The following is a 14,523-nucleotide window of genomic DNA, read 5'->3' on the forward strand; positions in this document are numbered from 1 at the left end:
AACCTTGGTGCTAAGATTGGGGTTATTTAGTGCTGTTTTTCTGCTGTAGCTCCGCTGCTGCTGGTTTCTGCTGCAGCCAGGGCTGAGCCCAAGCCCAGGGCTTTGGTGTGAGGTGTTACCAACTGGATGCTTCCACGGGCATTTATGGACTCAGATTTTAGTAGCAGTCAGCGGGTGGCTGCAGTCCTGGGATGAATATCAGGCAGGACCATGGAATTCTCCCTGACTGACAGGCTGATCAAATGTAATAGCAGGGTATTTCTGCTAATTAGCTGGAACTCGTGGGCTGGTGGTGTGTAGCACACACGCACGTATCTGCCTGTGGATAGTGGGGGCTCTGAGCACACAGGGTGCCCGTGTGAGAGATTCACTTCACACCAGACAGTGTGGGAGGCCCAGCTGCTCAGCAAAGGGATGGGCCCCAAATTTAAGCTTTTAGAAAGCTCCTTCTTCTCCACCTTTCCTTTTTTCTTTCCCTTACATGAACAGGACAATTAATTAATGGGGCAATCAATCCCTTGGACTGCTAAGTATTCTTTAATACACACACTGCCTTCCCCCCTCACTAATTTGGGTGGCAGTAGCAAGGTCTTCCTGTGTGCATTCAGCCAGTATGAGGAGGTTCACCAGGCCCTCTGGGCAGGGTGCTTTGAGGATTGCCAGTAACAATGTCCCTGTGCTTCTGAACGTGCAACCTCTGTAAGAAAACCTGGCTCAAACGGGTGGGTGAGATGATCTGGAGCTCTGCTGCAGAGAGCACTGTCTCCACGTTGCTCCTCTAGGCTGGAAACACAGCTTCAACTTGGGCTCATGGGCTGGGAAAAAAATGAGGAGGAAAGGGTTACGTTCATGATGGGCCTTGCCTGAGCTGTGGCTGGAAGCAGCAGCAAGTTTCTCCTGGATTATTCCCTCCATAACACTTCTTTCCCTAAAACCTCTCAGACTTGGGCTGGTCTCCAGCCCTTTGAGACAGAACCAAAGCCCACCTGACCCCGCGCTGATGAAGCAGATGTGAAAATAAAGCAGGTTGGCTATTTTTGAGCCATGAGTAAGATCAAGATGCTCATGTCCTGACAGACAGCAGGCACTGCTGCACAAGCCTGTCACCCGGGATGGGGTGAGTGACTGAGGGCACCCACTGTGTGCCCCAACTCCAGAAAAACAGCAGCCAAACCCCAAACAGCCAGCAGAGCACACGGCACGCCTGGTGCCTCACTAGGCACAGGGTATTTGGATAAGGACATTGCTTTTACTCCCTTTTTCATGTGCCACCTCTTTTTTTTAATGTGTGGCTAAAACGGACCATGGAATAAAATTCCTAAATACTGAAGAAGAGGGATAAGAGCCTGGACTTCCTGATTCTCCAGCCCAGTAAGCCTAGTGATCATTCTGGTCCTAAGAAAGAACGCAGCAAATTCGGAAACTGAGGGTGATGTTTTGGCAAGGGCAGGTAAAACCAACACCAGCAGGAACTGGCTTGCTTATATTTTTATTTTCAAAGGTGTTATGAAGGATCTGTTCCATAAGGATCCCCAGTGCTGTCAGCTCCAGTAGCTGCCAGGTATTTAGCTGAGGGGTACTTAGGGAGGCAGAGGTTCAGAAGAGCATTCATGCATGTGACCACTGGAATGGCATCCAAAACCATGGCTCTGAAACTTGCTTTCATTTGGGAAATACCCCAGCTCAGGAGGTACATTTTACTGGAGAAGAGACTTTCAGAGCTGAAGAGTAGGATGGAGTTTTCTGCTCTGTAATTTTACCTGTGCGAGGGCTTGCAGTCACTTTTCTATATCTGCCCCCTTCCATTTGTGAGTAAAAATCTGAGGGTTGGCTTTTATTTTTTCTTTCATAGTTTCTTACCATTACTGCAACGAAAACAGTCCTCAACCATTACCATTAAAAGGCAAAGGCAGGGAAGCACTTGTACTTCAGCAGCCTTCAGGCTTCAAAAAATACCGGGGATCTTGAACTCCCAGCGCTGGAACGGTCAGGATGAGGTCGACAGAGACAAGAAATCTGGTTGCCCTTTTCCTTCAGCTGCAAAGGGCAGTTTGTGTTTGTGTCGAGCCGCGAGATGAGGGATCAGGGAGAGGATTTGGTTTGGGAGGGGGATCAGCTGTGCTGTCACTGCGGGAGCATCCCGCCGAGGCGCCGGGTCACCTCCTGCATCCGAGCGCCTTTCCCTGCCCTTTACAGCCCGCCGAGCGATCCTGCCGGGGCTTGCCGGTGCCTCGGCTGGGATTCCTGGGATCAAATGGCACGAACGAGCCGCCCGCATCCCTCCCGCCTCTCTGGGCGCCCCGGGCAGCTGCGCTGTTTGTCCCCTCGAGCAGGGGCCGGAGCCCTCCGGGCCGTGTCACAGCTCGGGAAACGCTCGCAGCTTTCCAAGGAGCCAGGAATGGTGCTGGCTGCCTCCCCGTGGGAACAGCCCCTCGGCAAACCCAGGGCGCAAATCCAGAGGGTGCAGCGCAGCAATTCAGATGTCACCACTCAGATGCAGCTTTCTTCACCACAGCAGGTCTTACATCGTGTATTTATTTAGTGTGAGTAACAGCAATGTATTTTTACCCAAGCCCTTCTGGTGCTCCAGAATTGATTTTGCAGCTCAGGCCATGGGCTTCGGTGAAGATAAGCTGGAAGCAGCCCAGTTCCTGGCCACGGACACTGCGAGTGGTTCAGATCTGGGTTTACTCAGCTTTGCTTGGTTTTCTTTATCATCAGCCAAACCAAAACCTTGGATCCAGCTCCCCATGAATGGTGGTAAACTTTGGATCTGAGCTCCTGTAATAAGCAGTTGTTTGCCCTGGCTGGAGGGTTATGACTCTGCAGGAAAAGATATTTCTAGGTATTATTCCTAAACAGAGAACGACAGTTGAAAGAAGAACCTTGTCCAGCCATCTCATGTGTCCAACTCTTTGGGTTTCTAGGGGAAATGAGTAACTAGAATGAGATGATGAATGAGATAAATAACATTTAACTGGTGCTATAATGAACCTCAGCAACCTGCCTCTGTGGACAACCTGCAAATTCATCTCCATTGCTGTTCTGTGAGAGAGCCTTAAAAAAGGCTGCAAGTTACTTGCCAAATCCCCTGAAACACAATTGGAATTGAGCAACCAATTCCCAGTGGTGTCATTTGAAAAATGCCAGCCCTATCCCTACAGGGAGACAGAGCTGCTGGTTAAATACGTCCTGGAGAGGCCTGGGTTCCTCTGTGTGGGATGGCAGTGGGGAGAGGGAGGATGGTTGTGTCCCGTGTCATTGAGCCCCTGGAGACACCAGATTTGGTTACTAGTTCCTGGATAGCTGGAAGGTTAATTCAGCCATGAGGGCAGAGGGGGATTTTGAAATGAGCTCTGTGTTCTCTGGCTGCTGCTACAAGTGTTGACAACAGGCCAGAATGGGTGGAAGAAAGAAGGTAGAGTAAGACCTGGCAAAGGATTCTAGTGGTCCTTGGGAGGAAAACTGGGGATATGCACACCACTGGGCCCCAAGTTTGTGCCCAAACTCCCAAATAGCTTCAAACCAGTGGATTCAGGCTTTTGTCCTGGCGTGGCCAACCCCAGCACATGGACAGGGTCTGTGGCCAGGTCTGAGCTTGGCCTCCTTGTTGGAGCCCTCTTGGCAAGAGGGAGCTGCCTGCCTTGCAAAAGGCTCAGCCTTGTTCCTGGGGTTGAAACAGAAACCACAGCAAAGAGCCAAGAGCTTTTCCAAAATGACTTTTGGGTTCACTGTTGGGGAATTTGGCTTAGGTAAAGCTTATGAAGAAATTCCCTTTGTCTTGGTCTCTGGGGAACTTTCTGATTGCTCAAAACTTTAGAAGAAGAAATGGGGGAGGCATCTGGAGCCACCTACCTTAATTTGGGTATAAAATACCAGGGAGGTCAATCTTCTGGCTGTACATGTTCTCAGAGCGTAGCCAAGAGTGCAGCAAAGGAGTGAAAGTGGGGATCACCCTTCTCTGGGCAGCAGCACCTCTGCACACACTCGCTCTTGAGTCTGTTCAGCTTCCAGGCAGTAAAAAAAGCAGAAGAAGCTCCATCTCTTCTCCAGATGTGCATGCCCAGATGTGCATAGGCAACTGAAACAGAAACTAGGCCACAGCAAAGGATGAGCAGAAGGCACATGACACTGATTCTGTGTTTGTTTTTAAGATCATCTCTTTATCCTTTTTTCATTAAAAACCAAATGGCATTTTACATCTCATAAGCTCTCCCTTTGCAGTTCTCTAGCAACCCTCTGTGTGTTAATTGGATCATCCTCACGGTGTCTTTATGGAGAGGGGAAGCTCTACAATCCCCATTTTTTAGGCAGATCAACTCTATCAAAGAAAACCACCCCACACACATGTCCCACTTGCCAGGAGCACATGAGGGTGAGCCCCATCATCCCACAGGGACAGGGCTCCAGAGGGATGGCTCACCTGGAAAGGCAGCACACACCCAGCCCCCGCATCTGCTCTGATAATTTACATCTCAGTGGATGAGCCCGGGTGGGATCAGCTGGGGGGCAAATCAGACGATTTCCTTACAGGTGAGGTTTCTCCTTTTTCAGAGGAAAGTGGGAAGGGAGGGGCTGATTGACAGCATCCCTCTACTGACATCCTAATCCCATCCCAGCCCAGATTCCTTCATCTGTTTTGAGGTGGGCTGGAAGAAGGAGGGAGAATGAAAGCATCGATGCAGAGTGGAGGGAACATTTCCATGACTTGTAAATCTACCTTCAAGCTTGGAAAGGACAGACTGAAACATGTTTGCAAATATTTGGCATTTGTCAGCAAACTGTGATTGCTTACTCATTCAGAAGGGGCGAAAAAAGAGCCATAAAAGTAATAGACACAGCCAAAACCCGAGCAGGTCTACAAAGAGGATTCCCTAGATTTAAGCTTTGTCAGTGGGGCCACTTTCCCTGTATGAAGAATAACAAAATTTCCCCCTGCTATGTCACATTCAGATGTTGCATGCCCGGGGTTTTGGGAAGATTAATTATGTTTATGCTATACAGTAGAGTTTAACAGTTATCTGTGAATTTCCAGGAAGAGAGGTTATTTGCTAAGGCATCATGTAGGGCTCAGCTCAGTCCAGTAAATAAGCTGATGACTCCCTTGGCTCTGCTCCTTGGGCATTTCTTTAAGTGCAACCTTGGAGCACACTGTTCTTAAATCAAAGCATAAAAATAACCAAACCAGTATCAAGCGAATTGTAGCAGCTGGAGGAATGGAGGTAATAAACAAAGATAAAACAGCCTGATAACAATATCCTCTTACCAAAGAAGAATAAGCACTACTCTGTAATGGTGAAATACAAAACCTTTCTTGTGTGAAGGCATTGATGTTCCCAAAAAGGAAGGGGAGAACAACCCAGAGACGTAATACAGCATGTGTGGGAACTGAGAGGGTTTAACGATGACAGCACTGAGCAAGTATCTCATCTCCAAAAGTTTGGGCTGCCTGACCTTTAGCAGTGCTCAGGATTGTGTGTCTGTTTAGGATGTCATTAAACAAGGCAGGCTTCCTCCAGCAGAGCAGTGCGTGGAAGTCATTGGAGCGGGTTTGGAGAGCGAGATTCCAGAGCAGCTACTCAACGGACTCGGAAAAGCCGCACGCCAGAAATAAACCCAACACAAGAAACTGGTTTTGGATAATAGCTCTTTACCCCTTGGTAAAGTTGGTAACCTGGTTTCCATGGCATGCCCAGTGCAAATCCCAGTGCTTGGTGTGCTGGAGAACCGAGGGTGGGATTGGAACATCTTAAAGGCAAATTTAGATTGACTGGAGTAGTCCTTGGGATCACGGTAGTCGGGAGAGTGGATTCTGTGTGATCACTGACAGCTTTGTGTGAGAGGGAGGGCAGGATGGGAGGGAACTGCTGGTGCTCAGCCCAAAGTTTAGTGCTCTAAAGCCAGGGGTGGTGCTAGGAGCACATCTCTCACAGCTGGGTAAGCTCTGGGTGGCATTTGAAAGCCATTCTATAGAATAGAATAATGAGTGTGAAGAATTGTAAGGTAGCTTGAAGACTGACGTTAATTACCCACTAATTTTCTAGCTGTGATCCATGAAACACTTGTTGCTGATCCCCAGACAGATGGCTAGTCACATAGGACGGGCTTCTCCTCTTTATTTCCATCTGCTATATTTCATTAAGACAGCTAAAAATAAAAATATCCCTAATTGTTATTTTTCCATGCAAGTTACTGCTACAGTGATTTGATGCGACTGTGAATAGAAGAGTTTCCAAGAGACAAGATTTTCTTAATTAATTTGTGATCTGTGTCATGAAAAGTGACTGCGAATCCCTACATGAGATTCATCATGAGCACTACACTTACTTCTAAGTGCTATTTATCTAGAAGAGTCAGTTCAAAACATTTTTTTTTTCTGATATAAGAAGAGAAAAGAGGCTGCTGTCTCTTCTGAGCAGAAGAAATTTCCATTTTTAGGTTCTAACTAGTTGTAGATGGTGCCTACGAAATGGAGATGTAATCAAGGAGATCCTTCAGGCGTGAAATCTTCTTTCCCTTGGTGTAGTAGGAATATCTCCAGAAACAGCTTTTCTGCATAGCTCCGAGCCTCTTGTCAGCCAGCATGGTGCCCAAAACCCCCCTTAGCGGGGAATGCATTTTTGGGAGGTTGGTTGGTTCTGTCTTTCACAGATTTTTTGGCCTTAGCTGAAGTGTCTTTGTGAGTGGGGAAGATAGGTTCTTGCACTAGCAGTTTCAGAGCGTAGTTCCTGATGTATTGAAGTGTTTTCCTCGGAAGTTGTGGTCCCCTCTACTCAGATTGCAATTTACTTATTTTCCAAAAGAGACAAAAGCTGGTATAATTTCTTTCTAATCCTTCCATGCCTTTTCCACAAATTCTTTCAGAAGGACAGAAGCTCTCCCCTATTTCACGGTGAAAAAGTTTCAGTACTTTTTTAAAACGAGGAACTGTGAGGTGGCCCAAAAGCCCCAAAGGAAGCACAAAGAGAGAGAACAGGCAGTCCAGCAGTAGCAGCTTGGTGTGATGAGGAGCTCCAGGGACTCAGCTAACACTTGGTCTCCAGAACTTTGGATAAAATCTGGGGCTGGTATCTTTCTTAGACCTGGGTTATTTTTATCCTCGACTATACAAGCCATTGCTCTAGACCTCCTGAATGGTTACCACAGATATTTATGGGAGAAGAGGTCTATAACTTTAACCTTTCAGAGTTTTCAAGGTCTGAAACCAGTGTGCTATTTTGGAGCCCACAACCCAAATCACCACTCCTGCTGTGTCTCAGTAACACCACCCACAGCACAGAACCTTTGTTCTCACCCCTCCTTCATTAGTTGCTTCAGCTCAGAAAAGCAAGCGATTTCCTCACCCTCCTGGCAACATTCCCACAAGGAAATTCCTCCTCCCAAGCCATAGCCACACAGCCAGTCACACAGTCCTTCCTCCTCTTGCATCAGGCCATTTCCCCATTTGCTTGGGCTCTTGCTGCTCACCCCAGCCCATCACCCCAGGAGAACCTTTGGCTCCGTTTATGTGCCTGTTCTTCCTCCTCCAAGAGCAGCTATTTGAGTTCCACCCTAAGAGCACACTGACTTAGGCCCCAGTTTAGCAAAGAATTTTATCACATGCTCAAGTGTAGTCGACTTAGACCTTCAATCTGTTTTTAGCTTATCAGAGCAGGGGTGGGTAGAGCCCTTGTCCTCTTACGCACACCCGGGTCCCGGGGAGCTCAGCCGTGGATGAGCAAAGAGCAACATGCCTGAAACTGAGCAGGAGCTCAGATAAGCAGGACTGCTGAGCTGGCCTCCATCCAGCCATGGTGCCATGTCTTTTAGGGCTTAATTATCTCCACACCACACTGCCGAGGTGTCGGCCCCATGGCGGTGACACCCCGCGGGTTATTGGGCGCTTCCACCCCAACTCACCACCTCTGCCTGGTAATTAAACTCTGGGTAAATTAAATTTGAGCCTGTGCCTGGCTCAAACTTTGCCTTGGATATTGGGAATCCTGAATAAGGACTTCAGGGTTAATACTTAGTAGCTTCAGAGCAGAGAATGTGGCTAAAGTAGGCAAAACCTCAGTAGTACTACAGTCTGTATTTTATTCTGCTTAAACCACAGTGAAGCTGTACACAGCAGCACCTCGTTTTCCTGTAGGGCCTCATCAGAACAGAATGAGGCTTAATGACAATAGCTAAAGAAACAGACACCATGGATATCACTGAGCCACTTAGGACATTTACCTTCAAAGTCTGGCATATTTAATTCAGCTCATATAAAAATTCCAGTGGTGAAGGGTGGAGAAAATTGAATGCTGAATGAAGACTTTTGTTTTCCTGAACAGAGCTGAAATGAAGAAGAAGCTGGGTGGTGACGATCGGATTTCTCCTATAGGTCAGAAGTTCAATGTATCATCAGATTTCATGTCATGGGGCTGCTCTGTTCATAATTGCATCCAGCCAGGACTCTGCACATCACTGAGCTTTTACTCTGGGCCCCCTCCATAAGGTATATACTACAGTCAGAGTAGTAACTACATCATTTAAAATGTATTTTTAAGGGTGAATCATTACATTTCAATCCTACAACACAGCAGAAAATGAAATTAGTTGCTGGCTTGCATTCATATAAAATCTAAAAACCAGTACTTAACTGGATTGTCACTACAAATTATTTTGTACAAATTTAATAGAAATATTAAGCTACAAGCCTCTGGTAGCTGTGATCTTGGATTCAAAGGTATCTGGGACCTTGCAGTGACAGAGGAACCAAAACCCTGTGAAATGTGGCCTGAGGGCTCAAGGCCTGACCTGGGTGGAGGGTAGATGAAGGATGGGAGCTGAGCTAGGTTTGTTCAGCAGGTGAGAGGGGGATCTGAGCCAGCAGCACTCTTTACACAGGTCCTGAGTGATCCCACTTCATAACTGCATTAATTATTTATGCATCTTGGGGAGAGAAGCTACAGCCACATCTCAAGCTGAAATGAAAATTAAAAAAAAGAACACAAAAAAGCCCCAACAGCTTAGCTCTTAGCTGATGACTGACTTGTTGAATAATTTAAGTTCAACAGGGACATCCATGGTGGACTAGCATGACCTCCTATGGACATCTGTTCATCTGCAGAATTAAATGAGACCAAGGGAGCATGTGAGCTTTCTGGCTGGCCAAATCACAATATTAAATTATGGCAGAGGAACAAAAGCTCTTACAATTATGTTGTGGGGCAGTGGCTGAGAATCAGGTTGGGGATCTCACCTTCATCCAGCAGCTAATGAAGGTTAAACCACCAGACCTAACCCAACTTTACATGGTGCATGTCTCCTGCAGAGCACCTTCCAGCACACCTCTGCTTTGAGAAACCTCTGTCTCATGTGGGCATTAACTCTCAAGAAGGTTTACGCTTCCTACACCCAGGGCAGACCATTTGTGACCTGCAGTGCATCCTCTCCTTACTAATCCGTCTCCCAAACAATTTCATACTGAAAATAAGGCTTTCACAGGTTTCAGCACATTCTGGTTTCCCATGTGAGGAAGAAGGAGGCTTTTGCTGGTGCTGCACGACAGCTTTGAGATGCAGTTTGGGAGAGCAGTGCCAGCCAAGAGGAGCAGGGCTGCACAGAAGACACGTCTGTGTTCCTCGGATGCTACGAACTTCTCTGAAAGCCAAGAATCCTGAAACTGCAGTGGCAACTCAGACTTCCTCCTGCGATGGAGTCGAGGCAGGCTAATTTTAGTCACCATGCACTATGCAAATGATCATTCTGGAGCTGAGTTTATTTTTTAAAGTGCTGACTGCCAAACTTGCTGCAGGGCATACACTCTTCATACGGGTCTTAAAGAGGTTTGAAACCAGCTCTTCAGTCGGTGGTGCTGCATTTCAGATGGGGTAGCTCAAAGGGGCCCTGTGAGAAAGCAAACTTCCAGTAGGAAAGGTCTAGGTGACTAGTTTAGATGATATACTGATTTTTAGCTCACCAGAATCAGCTGTTGGTTGGGTTTTCTGAATATATTTTTGATTCTATGTAGAGTTTTTCTTAATTGCCCTCATGAGCTCACACCGTGGGCCTGCAGGAGATGCTGGGAGTGCTGGTATCTGGATCATGCCCAGGATCTGCAGATAAAGGAAGCAGCCCACTCCTGGGTTTGAGATTTATGCTCTAAATATTTGGCACATTCACAGAGTTCACTTTTAAGTGGGATTGATCTGACTTCCTAGGAAAGAAGTAGTTCTTTGTAACATTGCTATTAGACTGTGATTCACGGCACTCATTTGAAAGGCAGAGGCAGACATGGGGAACACGAAGCAGCAGCAAGGCAGGGTACCCTTCCAGGAAGCCCAGGCTTCATCATGGACAATATATTGTTACATTTCTCTTCAATAACTAAAAAGATTTAGCATGCAGACATTCATCTGATAACTTCCACAATGTCTCAATCACGAGTCATGCTATGGCTGAATTGTTCTTTGTGTTTAAATGAAACAATTCTCCATTATTTCTTATCAACTTATCATGGAGACCTTCAGGAATTTTCCTTTCTCAGCTTTGAGAATAACCACTTTCAGGTTTGAGGTCTTACCCATAACCTTCAAGGCATTCATCCATCCACATGGGTTTGCATGGACCTGGGTGCAGAAAGGGGCTTTGAATCCTGAACTCAAAATTACGTGGGAGAGTAAAAGCAGGAGCTTGTTTTCAACTGTGAAACTATTTTAAAAGGAGCTTCTGTTTTCTGCAGCTGATCTTGGATCTTCAGCCTAAGATCTTTGGATGTGGGGCTCAAGCCCTAGTGAGTGGTCAGAATTTCTCCTTGGAATTTGCTCTGGGTTTTAGGCAGGACTCACAGAAAAAAAATGTGCATGGAAAAACCTAATTTAGATACAGAGGTTGTGAAACACCCAGTTGCATTTAGGGCATGGGAAGGGACTACACTGAATTCCTCTGAATGCAGGGAGCTGCAGCACTGTGCATTTATTTCCATTTAGGTGCTGATTTTGTAGGAGTCCAGCAATGCTCAAAGACACTGCCAAGATTAAAATAAGTAACTACAGGACTGTGTATACAACACGTGGCAGCTCCCCAGCCATTGGAAGGGTAGGACTGAGGAAAAATATATTTTCCATCATAAAAGCCTGGAACAATCCAATTCCTTTGGGGGGACCCAGGGAGCTGGCGGGTGCTGGATGTCAGTGGCTCTGTGCAGCCACCACAGGGGGCTGAAGGCCATGCAGATGGAAATGATTCACCTGCCTAATTCACATATTCCCCAAAATGTATCTTCCATGATAGTGGAGCCAAGTCCCAAATCAAAGACCAGGGGGCAATGAAGAGCCTGTGTGGGGATGAATGGGGTGTCTGTGGTGCTGGCTGTCCCACGGGGACCAGCAGACCCCATGCTTCCCTCCCAGCGTGGCTACTCTCTATTTTTGTACGTTTTCTGTGTCATTTCATCGCCCCTCAGCTTCATATTAAATCTGACCTTTCCACTGCACTTGACTGGGGAAAGGTAATCACCTGCTTTGCTTTCTTCAGGGTTATACATCATTGTTTGTGACAGGTAGATAAGTGCACCTGGAAAATATGGTTGCATGTGAGACTAGGCAGGAAAAATATCTACGAGTAGGTCAGGATCCCCTTGAAGACCTGCCAGACCTGCCTGAGTGCAAATACATTTTTCAAGCCAGATGTTTAACTCCCACTGGCTCCGTGAAAACTCAACAATTGCAGAAAATCTTCTTTTGCTTTGAACAGTGGAGAGAGACTCCAGTCCCCACTTGCATGGCCCTGAGCAAGCACAGGGAGGGAGGCTTCTGTGACTGATGATGTTGCAAAGAGTTGGGAAGCTAGGAAGGAAGAAAAGGAATGTTTTAGGTTTCATGCAGTGGCTAGAGATGGATCTAAATATACCATTGTGCAGGTCATGGTCTGGAACTGAGGCTGGGACTTGCAAAAAATAAACATCACCCCAAAGCAGTTTAATACCTAAGTGCGTCCTCAAGCATCAGGGGAATTTTCCCTGGGAATAACAATAACCTCACACAAACAGCTCTGTTAGAGCATTCTCACAGAAATTCAGAGACCTCTTCTAATTAATGCAACTATAAAATATATTCATCTAGTGTGGATTTGATTTGTTGTATACTGCGGATGTTAATTGCTGGAACATGGTGACAATTCTGAAATGATGGCAAAGCTAATCCAGCAGGAAATGTGAAGGAACATGGTGTGGCTGCTGTTTGGGTCAAGCAATGCACATTTTTCTAAAGTAGTGTCTATTACACACATCCAGGAGCAGAATGAAAGGGTCTGTCCTGGGATCAGTGTTGCTACAACTGCTTATTCTTACTGATCTTTATAGTATCTTGATCTAGTGCCATTCAGAGAGCCTGAATACTCAAGTTATCACCTCTAACAAGGGGCAGATGGGACAGGGTCAGCTGCAGCAAATGCAAGAGCAGGGCTCGCACAAGGTGGGGTTTGAAAGCCCTTAATTAAGGTGAAGAAAATACCTTGGTGTCAAAGCTTGTTCCATTGGCTTTTCTCAGGTAGAAGCTCTACTTAATGTAGAAGTGATTAAAGAATAAGCTAAGTCGATACAGAAGCATCATCCAACGAAAACAAAGGCAGTTTAGATAAAATTGGTCTGAAGATGCTCATTAATTAGGCTAAGGTAAATTTGCATATATGTGGGCTTGCTAACATTCTTTCCCCCCTCTTCCTACCTAAATGGGAGTAATTATTTCTCTAATTATGAGGTAATTGTGTGGCCCTGGAATCACTGATTACAGATGCACTCCTCGTCTCGCTGTTTTGCCCGAATCCAAGCAGAAGAGAGGGATGCTCCTCTGGGATGTGCTGCTATTGCTTTTGGCTGCAGCCTTGACCTTAAAAAAGAGGAACAGAAAAAAGTGAGTAAGCTGAGCTATTTATAGCTGAACTAATTATTTTGATGTGCTATGACAGCAGTGGAATCTGTTTTCTCTTCACTCAATTATGGCAATGGAAGAAGCTTTCAATACCCTTTAACAGTGTTTGTTGGCTGCAGTACAAACCTTTGCTTAATGTCTTAAGATGCAGGATTTTGAAACACAAGAACGGGGAGCACAAGGTGTGTTGTGTTTCTGGCTGACACGAGTAGCACTGAGGAGCTGAAAAGGGGGTGCTGCTGTGAAAGAAAAAATCCAGAGTTGGGAGGGAAGGTGGCAGACAGCAAATCTGTGCAAACCGCTGTGTGAAATTCTACAGGTCAAAGCTCAGGTGGCTTCTCATAAGGTGCTTGGTGGACACCACAGAGTTTGAAATACAAAACTTTACTATTCCCAGGTGGGGAAACTGAGGTAGAGTGCTTAACTTGGCAAAGGTTGCAAAGCAAGTTAATGGCCAGGGAGTGACAATCTTGGCCCATGGTCTCTGATCCATTCAGAGAAAGTGGATTCACACTGTGTTTTTTCCTGTCCCTTTCCTGCCACAGTGCTGTTCCCATGCACAAATTCTGTGAGGAGTGACCTGCTGGGCTGTAAATAAACTGGGAAAGGTGGAGAGGACAGAGGGGGATGTCTTGGCTGAATTTTTTTCTTGCCCATTACTGACAATTTCTGCAACAAAAAACTCCCCCTGAGCACTGTGATGTGTTTTCTAGGTCTCTGAGGAAGCTGTTAATAAAAGCTATTCCTGCTCTCTGTTTTTGGAGCTGGACAAGATAGACTTTTTCTTATTTTAAGTTTTTGAATTAAAAAAAATACATGGAGTGGATCATTATATTTAACCAAGACAGAATTGGAAATCCTAAGTTTTTGTGAGTTATTTCTGGTAGAAAAGCACTGTTGAAGCTCAGGTCCTCCTCCAAGGTTTATAAAATAGCTTTTCTTCCTTGTTCCTCACCACACTTGGGGTGTTGCACAGCTTGTCCCTCTCCACGACCACAAAACTCCTGCCAGAGGATTTGCTGTGTATTCCAAGGCTTGCTTTACTGTGGCAAGAGAGGAGGAAAAATATCTGCCCTCTCCTCCTTTAACAGCTTTGATTGGGTCCCTGAAATCTGTGCACTTCTCAGATTGCTTTTGGTGACCTTTCAGGCTCTCAGAAAGCAGGTGCTGTTTGTGAAGCCTTTCTGTGACTGCCGCTTTGTTCCCCTTTGATTTATCCTTTTTAAAGCCCCGGGTCAGGCAGTTGCAGGTACAGTGCAATATTCATGAGAGGCTGATTTATGCAGGCACAAGGCTGTGCAGCAGGATTACAGGGTACTGAATGTTATATGCAGCTTTAATTTCTTTTTATGACCAAAGGATACAGTCAGAGTTTCTCAAATGTGGAATTTATGAGAGCCTCATTCATACAGGGTTTAAAGGGCCCCTGTCTCTGTGCCCTGCTCAGGTGGGGCGATGGGGTGAGCAGTCTGTGCAGTCTCTGCCAGTGAACAAAACTATATAAAAACACATCCAGGGCAGTCAGTTGGACACTGAAATGGCCTCTGCACACAGAGCTCAGGCACTGCTGAAGGATCTATGCAGTCCGAGCCCCTCTCTGAGTTACAGAAAAACAAATTCCGTG

General features: G+C 46.2%; 1 long non-coding RNA gene across 1 annotated transcript; it reads right to left on the bottom strand.

The window, feature by feature from the left end:
• Positions 1-1,492: 1,492 nt before the first annotated feature.
• LOC116453679 lies at positions 1,493-14,169 on the bottom strand. Its single transcript, XR_004243898.1, has 3 exons — positions 12,696-14,169; positions 3,856-11,816; positions 1,493-2,823 (listed from the first exon to the last, which is right to left on the bottom strand). It is a non-coding gene; the product is annotated as an uncharacterized LOC116453679 (long non-coding RNA).
• Positions 14,170-14,523: the final 354 nt, after the last annotated feature.

Source organism: Corvus moneduloides, chromosome 19 (assembly GCF_009650955.1).
Source record: "Corvus moneduloides isolate bCorMon1 chromosome 19, bCorMon1.pri, whole genome shotgun sequence".
In the NCBI taxonomy this organism is placed as follows: domain Eukaryota; kingdom Metazoa; phylum Chordata; class Aves; order Passeriformes; family Corvidae; genus Corvus; species Corvus moneduloides.